General features: G+C 45.3%; 1 protein-coding gene across 2 annotated transcripts in view; it reads right to left on the bottom strand.

Moving 5' to 3' along the window:
- The window catches only part of ROR1 (receptor tyrosine kinase like orphan receptor 1), an 87,775-nt gene extending 69,573 nt beyond the window's left edge, over positions 1-18,202 (bottom strand). The window contains exon 1 of one of the 2 annotated variants that reach the window (XM_017805347.1): positions 18,028-18,202. The gene's annotated coding sequence lies outside the window, so the exon portion shown is untranslated. Of the gene's footprint in view, positions 1-8,689; positions 8,704-18,027 lie in introns of those variants that run through there. The other variant, XM_017805348.1, reaches the window with a different exon arrangement.
- Between the last annotated feature and the right edge of the window lie 494 nt (positions 18,203-18,696).

Below are 18,696 nucleotides of genomic sequence, written 5' to 3'. Positions count from 1 at the left end.
TTCTACAATTATTGGTGAGAAGAGGCAAAATTCAGCATCAGCCCTTGGAAGCACATTGCAGTTGGAGCCCACCAAGTGATTACTGGCAAAGGATAGGATTTACTTTGTGTATCATTAAACTCTGACATTAATACTTTCTGGTTTTCCCCACGCACTGAATTTTTGATGCGTGAATCCAAGGGTGTTGTTCATGGACCTTCTCTGCTGTGCCACAAATGGTGAGCGCCTCTCTTCCAAAATTCTTCATATTTACAAGTGGGAGTTATTTCTAGGGTCTTGTTTATGTAAAAAAATATTGATTATAGAAGACCTTCACACAGTTTGTCCAAAAAGTTCCTGTTTAAATTCCTTTTCCATTAACAATGCAAATACTGACCATGGTTTTTTTTTGGAGGAAGAAACCATGTGTATCTAAGGATGTAATTAATATATCACCCCCTTGGAAAGGCTCAAAGTTTCCTAAAGGTGCATCAGTAAAAGCAGACAAAACATCCTGCAGTTATTTTTCCAGAAGATGGCTGGAAATTCCCGTTGTAGTAAATCCCAACTGCCAGTGCAGTCATGCTTATCCTCCTTTTCTAGTGAAGCCAACATGGAAACTTGGAAGACCTTTTGCTGGACAGTCCTTGCTCCAGCTGCTCCCTCCCCAAGGTTGGATTATCAGAATGTGTCCAGTGAATTAATGGAATGATGGCACCAGCAAAAATCAGTGTCTACAGCTGAAAAATAACTTGGAAAAATTGGAGGGAAACAGCCATGAATGTGTTGTAATTCATGATTTCACAGGGAAAGCCTTGATGTGGGCTGGACTTCACTGGACACTGGAGATTCCCACTTTGTTCCAGACCTTTTGGTTGTAAATGCTGCTGGTGGGATGTTGGTTCCCTGTGAACATCAGGGAAACCTGGAAATCTGGGATTTCCTCCCAAATGCCAGAGCAGCCCCTTCCAGCAGCACTGAGCAAGGCAGCACAGATGGAAAAACCTTTTATGGACTCAAAAGAGGCTCCCAATGAAACCACAGCTCTTAAAGTGGGAAAAGTGGGAGAAGGTTCATGTGGGGCCCCTCACAATACTGCGTTGGCTCATCCTTGGGAGGTGGAAAATGCCCATGCCGAGGACATGGGGTTCAACTCCCTATGGACACCAGGTCTGTATCCACATGGGAAAAAGGAATATTTAGATTCCTACTTCCCACCGTGTGAACACACAGGATTATAACAATCTGTCACAATTTTTTCCACAATTCCTGCAATTCTGTTACTCTTCCCTTCCATATCACTTCATCACAATGTTCAAATTCACAGGCTCATCAGTTTTCCAACAAGATTCCACCAATTCTATTTCTGCTACCCCAGCAGTCAGTGAAGTCCTTGGAATTGCACCACTGTCAAATTTATAATTAGAAACATTTTAATTGCTGTCTCTCATGCAGAGAAAGATAACTTATCTCCCATCAAAATAAACAAATCCAAATGTAAAGAATTCATTCACAATTAAATCATTCTCTCCAGAAAACCTACAAGCAAGATGGATGATATGGGGGAGAGATAAGAGGATTAGAAATATAATTTTAAAATTGTCTTAAGGGGGAAAGTTTACACTCACTTGAGTTAAATGATATCTGTATCAGTTACTGAGAATTAGCTCAGTCCCAATTAAACAAAAATATTAGCAAAATAAAACTATAAAAGTAAAATGAATAGGCAGCATCTTTCAAAGTGGTGGCATGTTCCAAAGTGCAGAAAAGCTTAAGAAAGGTGGAATATTTAAAGAAATCTGGAAGGTTTTAAAGTGGAGTTTAAATACTGTCCAAAGAGGTTCAAGTAGAATTTTTTTAAGGCTTTGCACGCTCTGTGGACCAAGTGTGAATTAAAATAAAGTATTCCAGGATGAGATGATGCAGACAGTGAGAAACACCCAGGAACTGAAGGAACCTGGGTGAGGGCAGGAACCCACGGGACAGTCTCTGATAAACTGAGCTGTGGGAGCTGGTTCTAATAAAGCCCCGACTCCGGCTTTAATCAAAACCTTGAGAAGTCATGCCCAGCACCAACAAAATGTGGTTCAGGGCTCTGTTCCCTCATCTATCAGCACAACTTGATTCCAGGGAATAATCTTTGGGATGGGAACTCAGATCTCAGCAAACATCCAAGGCGCCTGTTCTCCTGGTATTCCAGCACTGCTGGAAACAGGAATTACTGTCCTCCAGCAGACCAAAGAGAGCTTAATCCTGAAAGATCCACAGTCCAAATTCCAGCCCGAAAGCATCTGATATGCTTGGATAGGCTTTCCATAAGCAGCTGAACTCTGAGTGTTGGCATGAGCTCCCCCTGAGCCGTTTGAAGTCTGCCCCACTGGATCATTGATGTGCATCCGCCTCGGAGCAGACACAGCTCATCCAGCAGCTCATCCAGCTGTTCACAGCCCTGGCACTGCCTCTGGAACAGCTCACAGGTTTTCCTACTAGAAAGTGAATGAGCACCTTCAGAACTCCAAGGGCATCAACAGCCCAATGTTCCAACTTCTAAAGCAGTGGAGGAAGCCCAGCATGTCCCAGCACGGGCAGTGTCCTGCATTACTGAAAGAGGGCAGGGTTAGGTGGGATATTGGGAAGGAATCCTTGGCTATGAGGGTGGGGAGGCCCCGGCACAGGTTGCCCAGAGAAGCTGTGGCTGCCCCATCCCTGGAAGTGTCCAAGGTCAGGTTGGATGGGGCTTGGAGCAACTTGGGATAGTGGAAGGTGTCCCTACCCATGGCAGGGGGTGGAATGGGATGAGCTTTAAGGTCCCTCCCAACCCAAACCATTCCAGGATTTCATGGTTACCATGCCACCTCTCCCCATTGTACCATCCCAGCACAAGGCCAGGGATGACCCTATTTGCTCCCAGCACTGCAACCCAGTTTGACAGAACATGAAAACTTTGCTCCAAGGAGTCACAGAACTGAGCACTGGATCCAATGGGACACAAGGGAACAAGACCCAAAGGCTCCTGAGCCACCAAGCACTGACTGCAGTGAATGGTTTGGGTAAGTAACAAAGTGAGTCACAACTGGCACATGTGACAGTCCCAACTCCCCTTCCTCAAGTTCACTAAAGCACAAGAGACCTGAAATCCAAGAGAATACTTATCCATGAAAAATCACAAGGAATCTTCTTTTCCTGCTGCCAAAAGCAAAAAAATTCCCAAATTATAAAAGACAAACACAAGGACACCCACTGTTGCTGTGGGCATTGATTCAGGGATGTCCCATTTTTCAGGAGAGCTGGAATATGAATTACATTTATTAAATGTCATGGTAAAGTGCTCAGGCACTGATGCACAGCCTATTAGTAGCTTTAGGATTCCAGTGTTTTGGTGGGAATGCTTCAAAACTGAAGTATGTTTTCTTTGGCCGAAGCCCCACCATTAGATGCAGTTTCTCCTGACATTTTCAGAATTGGTTTATGACTGTTTCCATGGAGGTCAAAAAGGAAATTACTGTTCCAGGAATGCTTAGATAGCATCCATGGCAGCACAAAAGCCTGAGTTATATGGCTGCACTCTGGCCAGTGTGATGGTGTGATGATTAACAAGTTGTGCTGCTATGAGGGCCCTGAGCTGGGAATGCTGCTGGGAATACGCTTCCCAAGCTCAACACTGAGACTGATCCAGGATCTTCCAGGTCATACATTTCTCTGCGTGTCCAATTATCAAATTTTCTTCCTATACATTTCATCAGCCACAATTATTATTTGTATTGTCTCCCTACCAACAGCCAGACAGCAGAGAGATCAAACAAAGAACCCCACTCCTTTTTATTTTATTTTAAAGAAAGTGACTCTGCTTAAGACTTCCCTAAGAATGGTGATTGTAAATTTATTACCTTCACTTGCTCTGAGGAAGCTGTTAAAGGCATCAGGAAGCAGCCAGATAACCAAGGCCATAAAATACTTTAGAAATTAATGAATGAAAGATGGGCTGAAGCCACAAAGTGAGGGTCTGGTTCTGGTTTTTGAACTTGTGCAGAGTTCACAGATGCTCACGGGCAGGGCTTTTATTCCAGAGAGTAAAGCACCAGTGCTCAAGTTTAGAGCAGAATCAAACTTTTTTCCAAAGTTCAGAGTTATCCCAAATCCTTGTGTTTTGTTCTGATACATGATTCAGAAATCCTGTGAGCTGGGAACTGCCACAGCTGGCTTTTGTCAGGCATTTCCTGAGACAAGGTTCGAGAAATATCCCTGTTGCTGCTCCCACCAGGAATTGCTGGCTGGAGGGACCACGCTGAGAAGGAATAAGATTCCTCCCTGCTTAAAAGAATCCATGATCTGAATGGATAAAACACAGAAGGGGAAGGGATGGAGCAGTGCTCAAGCAAAATGACAGACCTAAAAACACTGCCCACCAATTACCCCTCCTGATCTGAGCTCTCCCAGGGCACAGGGGGAGGCTGAGCACTCCCCTTCCTCAAAAACTGAAGGGAATTTGAAGTTTTACCCAAGTTCTGCTGAAATCAGAGGATTCTCTACTAATTTCAGAGAACTAGAGAATCCCAGACTGGTCTGGGTTGGAAGGGACCTTAAAGCTCATCCTGTTCCACTCTCTGCCATGGGCAGGGACACCTTCCACTATCCCAAGTTGCTCCAAGCCCCATCCAACCTGGCCTTGGACACTTCCAGGGATGGGGCAGCCACAGCTCCTCTGGGCAACAGTTTAAATAGATTCCCTGAAATGGAAATCTGTATTTTGCAAGCTGGTGCCTCTCCCAACACCTTTGTTTGGGCAGGGAGAAATGTTTCTGTCTGTGCCTATCTGATCCCTCAGAAAGACCCCGGAGGGAAGGCTGGGGGATGGAAGGGCTCAGGGACACCCCACCCACAGAGCCTTGCACAAGGTGTTCAGTACATCACACCTTCCACCCATTAGCACCTGCTGAAGCTGTATTCTGTCCTTCAAAGTTAAAATTCACTTTTTAGGATATCCCTCTTTTTCTTCCCTCCACATTAGCACAATGAGACCAGTCACAGCTGCTTGAGACTCGCCACTCCTTTTCCCTGCACAGTTTCCTTGTCTCTAAATGGGAAAGGATCCACTCCAGAGCCTCCCAGTTTCCCCCCAGCACAGCCTGTGGTATCAGTAGACACGGTCTTGGACCACCCACAGCCCCAAATGGCCACTAAGGCAGCGTCTTACATGGAAAAAATAATGTTAGAGAACTATTTGATGTATTTTTAACTTCTTTTAATGCACTTTAGCAGCTGGAAACAAGGTGGGAAGCCAGAATTGTGAGCCAAGATGCAAAGGCATAGGAGTTTTTCCATGGATTTTGACTGGCTTGGAATCAGGATAGCTCTGTCCAAGCTGCCTCCCATGCACAGCTCAGAGATACTCAATTAAACTCTTTTCTGGGATTCTATTCATTATTTCCTTCACATTTCATACATAAGCTTCAAACAAGTACACACAACAAACATTCTAGGAAATGAAGATTTATGGGGGGAAAAACCTGTGGAATAATAAATCTTCCCCTGAAATGTGCCCAGCAGAGGAAAGAGATGAGAAGAATTATTTTCACACTTTACAGTGCTCAGAGCTATAACTTTATTTATAGCATCTGTTTTAACTGAGGTTGTCCCAGAGAGGGAAAAGGGCAGCTCAGCTCCAACTTTAGGTGACAGGTCAGGCTTTTAAAGTACCTTCTGAGGCTTCTTTGAATAAGACTAAATACCAGACTTCAATTTGACCTTCGGTACACTTTAAGCATAATTACAGAGATAAAGGACTTTTCATTAAATCACTGATCTTTGGGGTACAAATCTGGGAAAGAACTACCATGGCAGGGGGTTGGAATGGGGTGAGCCTTTAAGGTCCCTCCCAACCCAAACCATTCCATGATTCTATGAGAGTTCATAAAGTACATTATGGGCTTCCTGCAATTATTCAGATTTGTTTGCTTAATGGCCCTATTAATGCAAGGCATCCTTAGGAATTCCATTGGTCATTATTCCAAGTGCTTCCCAGATTTGCAGCAATGGCACAGCCAAAGTAGAATCCCAGTGTTAACCCAAGCCATGTGCAAAACTTCCAGAAAAGTGGTATCATCATTTTTTTTAATAGTCAAGCATCACTAAAATTCCTGAGGCCATTCATTCCCACCCTAAAAGAGCTTTCCAGGCTGCCCACACCAGTGGGCAATAATTCACATTTAAGAAAAAGAAACCTCTCCTTAACTAAGGAGGGTGTTTATTTTTCTACCTGAAAAAAACTTGCTGTGAGACCCGAATCAAGTAGTCAAACGTTTCAGCAAAAGTTTTTACAATAAACCACCTTTTCAGGTAATTCTGGCACGTGGCAAAAGCCATTCTAACCCTCTAACAATGAGCTTTCTGCAGCACATACTCTGGAAATAACTGTCCATTCTCTTGACAACCTTCTTCCTGGATTTTTTTTGCCTTAAACCCCATGAATGAAGGATTACCAGGATTTATGTAGCTATTTAATACCTTCAGGAAAGAAAAAGCACACAGTACAGGAAGAGAAACAACAGGTAGAGAATGGATCGATCATAATTTAAGTTAAACTTGCCAATAAATTTCTCCTAACATCGACTGATAAATATTGAGATTATTTGAACTTGTTTCCTGGATTGGAAAAACTATCCTGCAGCTGCTTCCTCTGGCTGCTCCAAAATGCTGGATTTTAGGGAGCAAAGCCACACCACAGAGGGACTCAAGTCAAAAAGAAGGACAAGTCAGAGCAATTAACAACAATTCATCTCTTTCTCGCCGAGAATTGTTTTGATTTGGGTTTTGAGAAGTCTGGGTTAAATACCATTTGTCTTGCAGGCTGTTCATGTCAAAATCATCTGGCCTGGACAGTTTTAAAAATATATTCATGTAATTTTAAAAATTCAATTTTTAAATATCTTGTTGAGTCAACGAGAACTGAAAAAATTAAGATGTTTCCCTGAGACTTCAGGATTGAATCCAGAGTGTTATTTCCCCAAGAAGTGCCCCAAACACTGAATGCTCCTTCATCTCCTGACTTAAATTCCCTTTTTTTTTTCAGATTAATGGGATGCCATAACACACATCCAAAGGACATGGCCACTTTCCCTTCTCCTCTGTGCCCACCAGGAACAACAGGACATGATAATCCACCTCTGCACTGCTGCTTTTCCCTCCTGTGCCTTATCCAAAGGGGGAGGGGTTAAGCAGCTCCAATCTTCCTTGTCTTCTCTGCCAGCAGGAATTAGGAAGCCCCTGTGACCCGGAGAGCTGGAGCCTCAGGGAACAGTGGGGTCAGTGTGCCCAGCAGCAGCCCCACTGATAACAAGGCTGGTTTTGTCAGGATCCCAGCACAGCAGAGCTGGAAGGAAGGATTCCTGGAATAGCCCCTTAGATACCGACAGGGAGCTCCTTCCATGCACGAGGGGAGAGGGACGAGCACTCACAAAGTCATTTGCTGGCAAATGTAATGAGGAGATGATGAAGGCTGAGCCAGTGAAAGGCAGGGCCTGCCCTCCTCAGCCCAGGGAATGTGATAGAGAGCAGAGCATGGCTGGCTTGGGAAGGGAAGGGAAGGGAAGCAGCTTCCCTGGGATATGGCTGAGGAAGAAGAGGCATTTGAAAGCACAGGGAGAAAATGGAGCTGAATTTCTTTTTCCTGTACTGCTCAAAGGAGCCCCGTTGAACCCCTCCTGGGCTGGCTCTGGGTTGGGTGTGTGTTCCCCAGGGAGCAGAAGGGCTCTGTGAGTAAATCCCTGCAGGTGGGTGGATAAAGGAGAGAAATCCTGTGGCAGAACCCTGAGCTCAGCCTTTACAGCCACCACGGGGTCTACATGGCAAAAAGCACTTTTTAAACGCTCCAGATGTGAAATTCCAATTCCACTTCAATTCCACTTGAGCTGGCGGTGGATGCTGTAAGGCATAAATCCCTAGGGAAGCAGGTTTCCCTGGCTCATCTGCTCATACTGGGTTCTATTCACATTGCTCATGCTGCACGATTCTGGGGGAAGGGAATAGTTAAACCTGGTCAGAAACTGCAAGGCAAGAGCAGCGTGCATTCCTTGGATCCAGCTGAGACCCAGCAAGAGATGGGGAATGCTGGCTCCAAAGGAGGCCAGAGAGCACTGGTGTCCTTATCACAGATACCTGCTGGTGGCAGGGATGATTCCTGGAGAGCTGGAGCACAGCAGGGGCCAGGGAAGGGGGGGGTTTGGTTTTCACAGAATCCAATCCCATTAATTCCAGGGCTGTCTGTCAGCTCAGGAGCAAACCTCCATGTGACAACTCTTCTGTTCAGCTTTTGATATGCTTTTACGTGGAATAGATGTTTATACACTTGTCCTGCCTAACAATAAAGAGAGGAATGATGGAAAATGTGCCTCCAAGTGTTGTCTGTGCATGGAAATGACACAGAGACATATAATGAGCAAACCCTGATCAAAGCACACAGGACAGGGATCCTGGTTTCACTTCCCTACAATGAACATGCTGTTCCACAAAAAAATGGGGAAGGAATGGAGCACATGTCCTGCTTCCTTCCTGCTGCTTTTGGAGGAGCCATGGTGTAGGTGCTGATTTTGATGTCCCAAGGGTTCCAGCAGCCTTTGATCTGCAGGACCCCCCCCACCACATGGGTTTGGATGCTCCACAGTTTGACTCCCACCCACTTTGACGGTTGTTTTTTGCTGGCTAAAGAGCTCACCTGCTTTTGAATGGCAGTTCTGGGGCTGAAGCCACTCCACCTTCAGATGAAAATGTGTGATTTTTAACCTAAAACCAACAAATCAGCTGGCACTGGCACAGGCATTGTGTTGATCCTTCGCTGCTGGGAAGGAAGAGGTTAAATCACCCTCCATTTTAACAAAAACATATTTTAACTAAATCCAATGCTTATTTAACATTAAAAAAAAAAGAAAGAAACAGGCCTGCTGTGCTCTAATAAATTTTTCCTTGGCTCCCTTCTCTTTCAATCTTGGGGAGGGGGAAGAGAGAGAAAGAGGGACAGAGATTAATTCTTTGGGAAGGCTGACTGCCCTTCCAATTGTCAGAAAGCCTGGAAGACGTATGAGCCTGCTGTCCTGACACAACCAGGGATGTAGGTCAGACCCTCAGGCTCTCCCAGCCCATCAGCCATACACGACACACGATGTCAGAATCCCATTTAACACCTTATAAAAAGCCCCAAAATTATGACATGGCCAGACCTGGCCAGAGGAACACTTTTTATTTTGTTTAATCAACAATTGCTGGGTTAACCTGGCAACAAGCATGAAGTTAAATAGCGCTGAGACTTCAGTGGACCAGTCTGAGTCTAACTCTCCCCTCTATGCTGGGCAATCACATTCGCATTTCCATCTACTCCTGCCTCTTACCTATCCAACATTATTCCCTACTGCACCCTGAAAAGTTTATTCCATGTTACTGCAGCTGACCCAAGCACAGAGTTCCCACCACTTACTTTCATAGTTAATCCTGGAGGCTACAAAATCCTGCACTAAGGATTTCATTCCTGACTCTTGCTCTGTATTTTCCACTTCTCAGTTTCACCCATCATTCCCTTGGACTCTGTTAAAACAGTTCCTCTCTTCTCTTGGTTTTCCCCTTTACTATCCAACACCACCCACTTCAAGGGAGTCAGCAGTTCCCACAGAGCTGTTTGCCATTCCAGACTTGGAGGGGAGAACGTGGCATCTGCAATGACACTGTGAGGTAACTATTAGCAAAGGCTGGAACGCAATAATTACAAATATACTGTGAGATAATGCAGCCCTTCCCTCTCTCTGAGCCCTTGCTGCCTGTGCTTGAGGCTGAGTGAGAGGTGTTGATTTTGGGGCTTTGCTTCATTCAAACGAGTTCCTCAGACCTTCCAGGCAGTTTGGAGAAGTCTTTTAAATGATTTTAAGGAAAAACAGGAAAAATGTGTTTTCTGCAATCAGTTTCAGGGTATTTTACATATAGAATCACAGAATATGCTGAGTTGGAAGGGACCCACAAGGATCATCAAGTCCAACTCTCAGCCCTGCACAGGCCCATCCCCAAGAGTCACACCAGGTGCCTCACAGGATCATCCAAACACTCCCTGAGCTCTGGCAGCCTTGGTGCTGTGACCACTGCCCTGGGGAGCCTGTTCAGTGCCCAACCACCCTCTGGGGAAAGAACCTTTTTCTAAGATCCAACCTAACCCTCCCTGACACAGCTCCAACCATTCCCTGGGGTTTGTTTATTGTTCATATGTATCACTTTATTTATAGTTTATATTTATTTATAGCACAGTATCAACCCAAGGTATGATGTGAAGCATGAGAGCATGATGGGAATATATATAGCTGATGTTTATTTATAGTTTATATGTATCACTTTTAGGCATTTCTAAAGGCATTAGTAAGACTACAATATAATCTCAATTTTCTTTCCCTCTTCTGTAATTTAGTTTAGAAATGTTGGTGCCCTCCTATACAGACCTCTGTGCTCATCATCTACCTGCTAATCTGAGTCTCGAATCAAGGCCTGAGACCTCACCAAAAAGCTGCATTTTAAGATCCATTTATGTGTTTCAGGAGGGGAAAAAATAACATTAAACTGGTTGGAATCCGAAACTCTCCTGTCTGAGTGGCTGCAGCTCAAGCAGCCAGAAGAATTCCTACAGAAGTGCCCTCTCACCCAGGCAGGGAAGAGGCTCCATCCCAAAGTTCCAAGGAGAAGCAAACACAAAGGATCTGCTGAACCCACGCTGTCCTAAGCCAGGAATTCAGAAAGTTAACAACAACCCACTGAGGCAATATCAGCCTTCATTCCTGCTTTCCCAACTCCTGCATCCCAGTGGCCAGGAACACAAAAAGATCATTCACCTCCACATTTCTCAACAGAGTCTAATCAAGAGGGACTGTGGAGTGGCACAAGCTTGCTGAGAGAATTGCAGAGGGGAGGGAAGAGGGGGCTGAATAACCTTTAATAGCTTTGAAACTTGATAGTTACCTACAAAATAATGTCATGGCTGGGAACAATGGGATCCCAGAAGCTCCTCATGGAATGACTGAGTTCATTGTTTAAATCCACGTGGCATTTTATAAATACCTATTGGTGGTGTTCAATAACGGAGGGATTTGAAAGGTTCCCTCAGTGGAGAGATATTGCTGAAATATTTATCTTTCAATATTTTTTATAGTTTAATTCTAATACTGTGTTTAGCTGACAAATGAGATTTGAGGTTTTCAAGCACAATAATCTTGTGTATTCACCTCAGACCTTTTCTTTTACAGCTGAACTTCCCAAGCCAGCTGGAGCTCTCCCTTTGCAGGATCTGCCAGGGATGGATGAAAAACAAATACAGAAACCTGGAGAATGAACAGCCACCTCAACCATCCTGTCTTTATCAAGGCTGTGCATTTTTGGCTGTGCCAAGTGTTAAAAAAAACAAATGCATACCTGTGAGCTCTCTTTAAATGCAGAGTTTAACAGCAAAAGTAAACTGCAGCCACTTAGTGTTATCTCTGCTGTGTCACTGAAATAATCAGAATGGAACCTGAAAGGTCTGAGAAACCAAATCGCCTAAACCTAGTTCAACAAAGTGCAATTACTACATGAGATTGCTTTAAGAGTCTTTACATCCCTGCCCATTTCAGCCCCGTGCTGAGGCTCCAAGGGTTCATTTCCCTCAAAGTCCTAAAGCCCTTCCAATCCGGGATCGTGTTACGGGCTGTGCGATGGAGTTTGGGACGTGCCAAGAAAATGTCTTCAGCTCTGCTTTTACAAATATGGCAATGATCAACCCGAGGCATGATGTGAAGGCTGATTATATTTAAAGCAATTTAACATGTTGCAACAATGTGATCCTTAACGCTGCTCCACGAAACGATCCCGGGATTTAACAGCCCTGCAAACACAGCTCTGCGGGCCCGGTCCCACAAACCTGATTCACATCAGCAACATCCACCTCCCTGAGTCATCTCCCCGAGGGAAAGATAATGGATGAAAGGGAAAAGCTGAGAAGCTGCCTACAAAACCTGGCTTCAGCAGCGCAATTTAGCACTTGGTCCTTGCTCTGCAGGCCTGACCTCAACTCGAGGGCTTCTCATTCGTACCCCTGTTTTCAGAGATTGCTGCAGGACAGCAAAAACTAAGGATTCTATCAGCGAATTCTGTCAGAGTGATTCACCTTTCCCAACGTCTCCCTGCAGAAGCCCAGCAGAGCCACAGCCACCACTCCAGAAGGGACCATGAGTTGGGGCTCAGGATTGGGAGACAGCATCCCAAACCACTTCCAGTCAAATGACTGCTGCATTCCACAAGGATATATATTCCCAGATATTACCTTCCCAGGTGACACTTGTTTGTGAGCAGAGCTCCAGTAGCATCAGGTCAGGGATCTGATCACTTGGTTTTTATTTGCATTATGGAATCATAGAATGGGGTGGATGGAAGGGACCTTAGAGCTCATCCAGCTTCAACCCTCTGCCATGGGCAGGGACACCTTCCACTAGACCAGGTAGCATTTGATTACTAATCTCTACTGGTTTTTTTTAATCTATAAGACCCATTAAACCATACATAAATCTAGTTTACACATGTGAGCAATGAGCACTGCAACACAACGGCACAGATTATCACCTCTAATAACTTGTAGATCACCGACCACAAAAGCCCTACAAATAACAGCTGCTGTATTTACATGTCAACAGATTGGATATTCCCGATGATCCAGATAAACAACTTCACAGCTCTGGGAAATAAACAGGCACGTGAGATGCAAAGCAAACAAAACCACAGGAGACCAAAGGATGCCAAAGCAAGATGTGATGGCATTCCCAGGGCTGCCAGAACAGGTATTCCAGAGGGAACTCAATCGTTAGCACGTTAACGAAAATGTAACTGCTTCGAAGTACTGCAATTAGCAGTGTCTGTGCCATGGAAACTCGGCTCCATTGACACAGAAATGTTCCCAAATCACCTGGTACTGTTCAGTGACAGTAGAGGACTCTCCCTAGTATTCCACAATATTAAAATAAGCAGCACAGCAGGAAATTATTCGCACTGGTAAAGTAATTTTCCAGCCATGCCCGTCCACAGAAGGCACTTCCCATCACTCAGTACACATTTAAAGCTCTGGATTCCAAACCTCATTAGTTGTAGACTACTTCCTACTCTCCAATAGACTTTCTTGGATCCTCTTCATCGAACCTTTCCCTAGACAGATATGACAACAATATGAATTCAGCTCAGAGCTCCCTGTGTACTACAAGTATGGTTTGCTGATGAGTTGCTAAGAATTATCCATTCAAAAATCAAAGGAAAGGTTCCTGTCAATTCTGACAGTGGTTTAGATGTTTCACAAGTACAGCCTGAGATGGAGCCAAAGCATTGCATCAGGCACAACTATTCCTGCAAGACATGTTGGCACCACAGGCTGTGTCCTGAGGAACCACAAACCAGCTCAACACACTTGGATTCGGTATCAGAAAATCCATAAAAGCCCAGAGATATCATCTGGGCAGTGCTGGCAGTGGTTTTCCACTGTCTCTCAGTGATGTACAGGTCAACTTATGAAATCTCCTCTGGTCTTCAAACCTCCTTTTGGAATTGTGAATTCAAACCTAAAGTCAGTTAAAAAGCACTTGGTAAAACCCAGGCTTTGCCATCACCAGCTCACGCAGGACTGAGAACAACACATCTGGACAATGGCAACACAGAATTCCTGTGGGAATGCTCAGGAAGTCTGAACTCCACTAAACACATTAATTCCTTAATAGAGCTCACTAATTATCTACTCACTTTATTGCCCAAGACTTGGAGGACTGACCTGGAAGAGCCATTTTCCCATCTTTATACAGGCCCTCATAGTTTAATTTATTTAAAATGATTATTTACTTTAAATTATTTAAACACATAACTATCTCTGTTTAATGTTTGAAATAAATAAAAATATAGAGGAAATCTGTCATTCCACCATTACCAGGAGGTCTTTGTGAGATGCTCATCACCTTGGTGGTTTACCTGACATTCAGGTTTCACTAAATGTCATTAGAAAGCCATAAGATTTGTAAGTAAAGCATCAGCACAGTTACTGGGGAGGGTGGGTTTCCAGCTTGAATTTGCAAATAGGCTTTTCTTAAGGAGTTAAATATCTCTTTGTAGATATAAAAGCTATTTTTGAGGGGGGGGGGGAACATAAAAGCATAGCCTGAGAGCTATCAAAGTTGAAGTTTAGCTTTGTACTTCGAGTCTCTGACCCCTTCCCTCAGTCCTAGACCTAATCAATCTTAGTATCTCCCACCCAGGGATCCCTCAGAGCACGGCCCTTATCTCTGGATCAGCCCAGAAGAAAGGCAGAGCCAGATATCAGGAAATACTTTCTCTCTCCCCATCCATGTGCTGGACATAGTTGAAATACCAGCACTGATAATGTGTTGGCCACTCGTGAGTCCCATGTACACTTAATCACTCATTTCCTTCCCGACTAAGAATAATTCCAGCATCATTTAGTGGGATTTCCCCCCTCCTTCTCCCAGGACATCTGGCACAAGGCCAAGGAGTGGCACTTCTGAGGCAGGGAAGAGATGGGGAAGGAGGCTGAGGGCTCTGATGGGAAAGTTATTGTTGCCTGCAGAACTGATGGAGAGAAAATTTCCCTCAGCTCCAGAGGGATTTTGAGCTCAGGAGGCTCCAGGAACTCAGCCTGACCAGGATGTTTGACCCTTCCTGAGCCAGCCAAGGCTCTGTCTCCACTTTGTGCTGCAGGCAAACTGGCTCTGCTAACCTAAGTCATGCAGAGCCTAACTCCCAGTCCCACTGGAATCCTTGCAGAGCTTGGATAACCAAGGGAAAAGCACACTTCCACCTCCAGCTTGGATAGGAAACCTCCCTCCTCCCTCCGGTGTGCTGTGCCAGATAGATGTGAGGGGCTGGAAGGACCATCCTTACAGATGTGGGATCTGCTCATGGCATCGTTCCTCCACAGCTCTGGAATGGGGGGTTACACCTGAGCCAGGATCAAGGATAGTGCCCAGAAGCAGCACATGGTTTGGGGAGTTCCCCCAAAAATGCACAAAACCATTTTACCACCACACAGAGCACCATTTAGTTGTTCCTAATTTCTGAAATGCAAAGGGACACACAGACATTTGTCACCTGGGGAGCACTGGTCACCTCACACCCATTTTCTAAAGGCATTTTCTCTCTTTCTGAGTGTGAGACACTTGGCAGTGTCACTTCAAGGCCATAAATCACCGAGATTCACCTGGATCACATTTCCAGGGCTGCAAAGATCAGCCACTCCATATCCAACCACAGTGTCCCCGGAAGCAGAGTGAGAGGGAAGCACTCAGCACCTCTAACAACACTCCTTTATTTATAAAAGTGACACCTTCAGAGTCTATCTCAGAAAAAAAATGAAGGTTAAATCTAGGAACGGTTTATTCTTAACGTCACGTTTTGTGCACGCACAAAACACACTGCCCTTCATTCCATCATTTCCAAGGAGGTGGGTCATCTCTGGTGGTGCAGTTTCCATCCACGAAAACACAGCAATAGATCTGAATAAATCCAGAGTACTGAGCACTTTGGGTGTTTTATTGCTTTTCCTACCGTGTGCACCTGCACCAGTCCAGCAGTGCAGTCCCTCAAGGCCCAATACACAGATTTATACACTCTTAACACATCTCAGAAGTTAAGGAAATGATGCTTTTTTTTCTCAGAGAGATCTGATTTCTAAAAACCCTCAAGACCCTTTCACTGTTATTCCTGTTATTTATGCAAGAAAAAAGGAGGGGAAACTATGAGTGGTCTGTATTTAAAACAACAGGCTCTTTCTACCTCTGAGGGTAGAAAATATTGACACTGTTTTACATCAGTAACTGGATCCAGACAGGATGAGAAACAGCATTTCCAAGCAGAACTTCCACTGTGCCCTCTCCTGGGAATGACAGTTCACTGGGAATCAACTAATGAGCAAAATGGGTGCTCCAGGCAGACACACAGATTTTTGTGGATGTGGATTCCCCATCCCTGGAAGTGTCCAAGGCCAGGTTGGACAGGGCTTGGAGCAACCTGGGCTAGTGGAAGGTGTCCCTGCCCATGGCAGGAGGTGGAATGAGATGGGCTTTGAGGTCCCTTTCAACCCAAACCATTCCAGGATTCCATGATTCTGTGAAACAGCCTCTTCCAGAAGAACCCCTGTCTGTGCCCACAATACAAACTCTGGGTTCTGCTGGAATAACCTTTCTGGAGAATTTCAACTTCCTGGCTCTCTGAAAACAGGGAGAGGGAATGGGAACCTTGAGTTGGGTCTGGTCACATGCAAATTAAGTCCATGGCATTTTAAAATTTGTTCTGCTGTTTCAGAATGAGCACTTACAACCAGTTTGCAAACACCACAAGGTTGCCTGAAATCCTGTTTAAATCACAGACCAGTGAATTGCTGAAGCACAAACACCAAAACAACTGTTCTTTCTGTTTGTTTCTTAACCTTTTCCATGGAGTGACATGAAAACTTGCCTTTCCCCCTGGAGACTTTATACAAGTGGCAGCTTCAGTTGCAGCAGTTTTACAAGACTATAAAGTTAGCAGCCCCTAACACCCAATTAGCAGTTCCCTATATAAAGCAAAACCACTTCCATACTATTGTATTCCCAATAACCTGAAGCCCACTGCATCTTTTCCCTCCTTGCCCGAACACCAGCTTCCTTAGAAAGCTGCAAGGGGATGTAAGAAGGATTAACACTCCTAATAATCACCAGTGAGATGAAACTTCACAGATAAAAAAAAGGAAGATATTTAGACGTCTATAGCAGGAGCAACTTGGCTCCTTTAGAACATGCAGTTGAGGTATTTGACATTTACCTTGTGAACAATTTGGGGTATTTTCAGATCATCTCAGAAATATTTGTGCAGCTTTTTGTCTTGTGGGCCCTTTGCTGTCACTTCACATCAGAGTCCTACCTGAGGATCCCTGCTGAAGCCCCAGCCACTGTCTGAACACATTAACACACAATTCCCAAACTTGCAGCTTAATGGATGGTACAAAGAAAGGAATGAAGTGTTGTCATCATGTTTGCAGATGCACCAGAGAGGCACAGGAAAATCAAGACCCTTACCCAGGTCACAGGGTGGATGCGTTTGTATGAGGAATGATGGGAATCCCTGGAGTCAGCCCTTAAACCATAAGGTCACTTTTCCTCAGCAGCTGAATGGGATATCTTTTCTGTCAGGAATGGCTGAACAGGGGCCCAGAGAGGCCGGAGCACCTCCACCTTTTTTTACACCAGACAGAACCACTCATGGGCCACTTGAGACCACTCTGAAGTCAGCCTTGACAGGAGGTCAGGTGAGGTGACCTCCAGAGGCTCCTCCCCATCTACATTTTCATCTGATTTCTACCTTCTGTGCATCATTTTATTATAGAATCATAGAATAATTAAGGTTGGAAAAGCCCTCCAGGATCATGGAGTCCAACCTGTGCCCGATCCCTACCTTGTCACTCAGCCCAGAGCACTGAGTGCCACGTCCAGTCGTTCCTTGGACACCTCCAGGGATGGGGACTCCACCACCTCCATGGGCAGCCCCTTCCAATGTCTGAACACCACTTCCAGGAAGAAATTCCTCCTCATGTCCAATCTGACCCTCTCCAGCACAGCTTGAGGACGTTTCCTCTCATCCTGTCCCTTGTTCTCTGGGAGCAGAGCCCAACCCCCAGCTGGCTCCACTCTCCTCTCAGGGAGTTGCAGAGGGTGAGAGGTTCCCCCTGAGCCTCCTTTCCTCCAGGCTAAAGGTACAGGTTACACAGGCACCAGCAACAAAGTCTGGGTGAAGAGCACCGTCCACGAGCAATGTGACACTTCTGCTATCACTTTTCTTAATCCTCCAGTGTTTCCATGAAGCAGCAACCAAGGTCTGCTTGTTGGACCTTGGACACTGCACAAAGTGCCAAGTTCCTGGCAAAGCCACAACAGATTTTTGATGTGTGTTTGTGTGAACAAGTGTCACCCCCATCTCACATGTCTTTTCCAGAAGAACTGCTCTTTTAGATGAAAATATGTCCAAAAATACCTTTCAGTGACCCACAGCAACAGCAGCTCCCAGAGAGCTCCAGGGCTGGGATCCCACACAGCTTTCAGCAGAAATCGCTGGCCAAGACTTTTCCGTGCACAGTTCACCCAAGAGAGAGGAATGGGATCCATCCAGCTCCCCCTCCCAAGCTCCCCCTCTGGCATGTGCCTCCCTGGGGCTGGCTGTCACAGCCCATCATGTCACCGGGTGGTGACATCACCTGACACAACAGCCCGGGGCGCTCCATGTCAGGGAGATTGTGTCTGACACCCAGGGAAGATTCCAGATTCCGGCCCATGTGTTTGCTATCCCAAATCCTTTGTGTTTAATGACTGGAACACCACATCAGCACAACGCTGAGAGCAGGTTCCACGATTCCCTGAGTCAGCAGCTGCTGCAGGAGGATCTTCTTCCACAGTCACTGAGGCACCAAACTGCACAGGGCAGGGAAAGAGGAGCCAAATCCTACCCCTGGGAAGTCCAGGCTAAAGCTGGACCCCCCATTTACCTCTGAGACCTCTTTAAAAGCAATTTGGAAAACAGTCCTAAGGAAAATTCGTGCTCTACGTGCACCTAAAAGTACTACTCCCTGCCTCTGACACACCAGACAAGCAGAAATACAACACATCTAATAAACTCTCTATTTTACCCAAAAGCAAGAATAAAACA

This window comes from Lepidothrix coronata, unplaced genomic scaffold, assembly GCF_001604755.1.
Source record: "Lepidothrix coronata isolate B3197 unplaced genomic scaffold, Lepidothrix_coronata-1.0 Scaffold12, whole genome shotgun sequence".
Taxonomy (NCBI): domain Eukaryota; kingdom Metazoa; phylum Chordata; class Aves; order Passeriformes; family Pipridae; genus Lepidothrix; species Lepidothrix coronata.
This window is presented reverse-complemented; position numbering and strand designations above follow the sequence as displayed.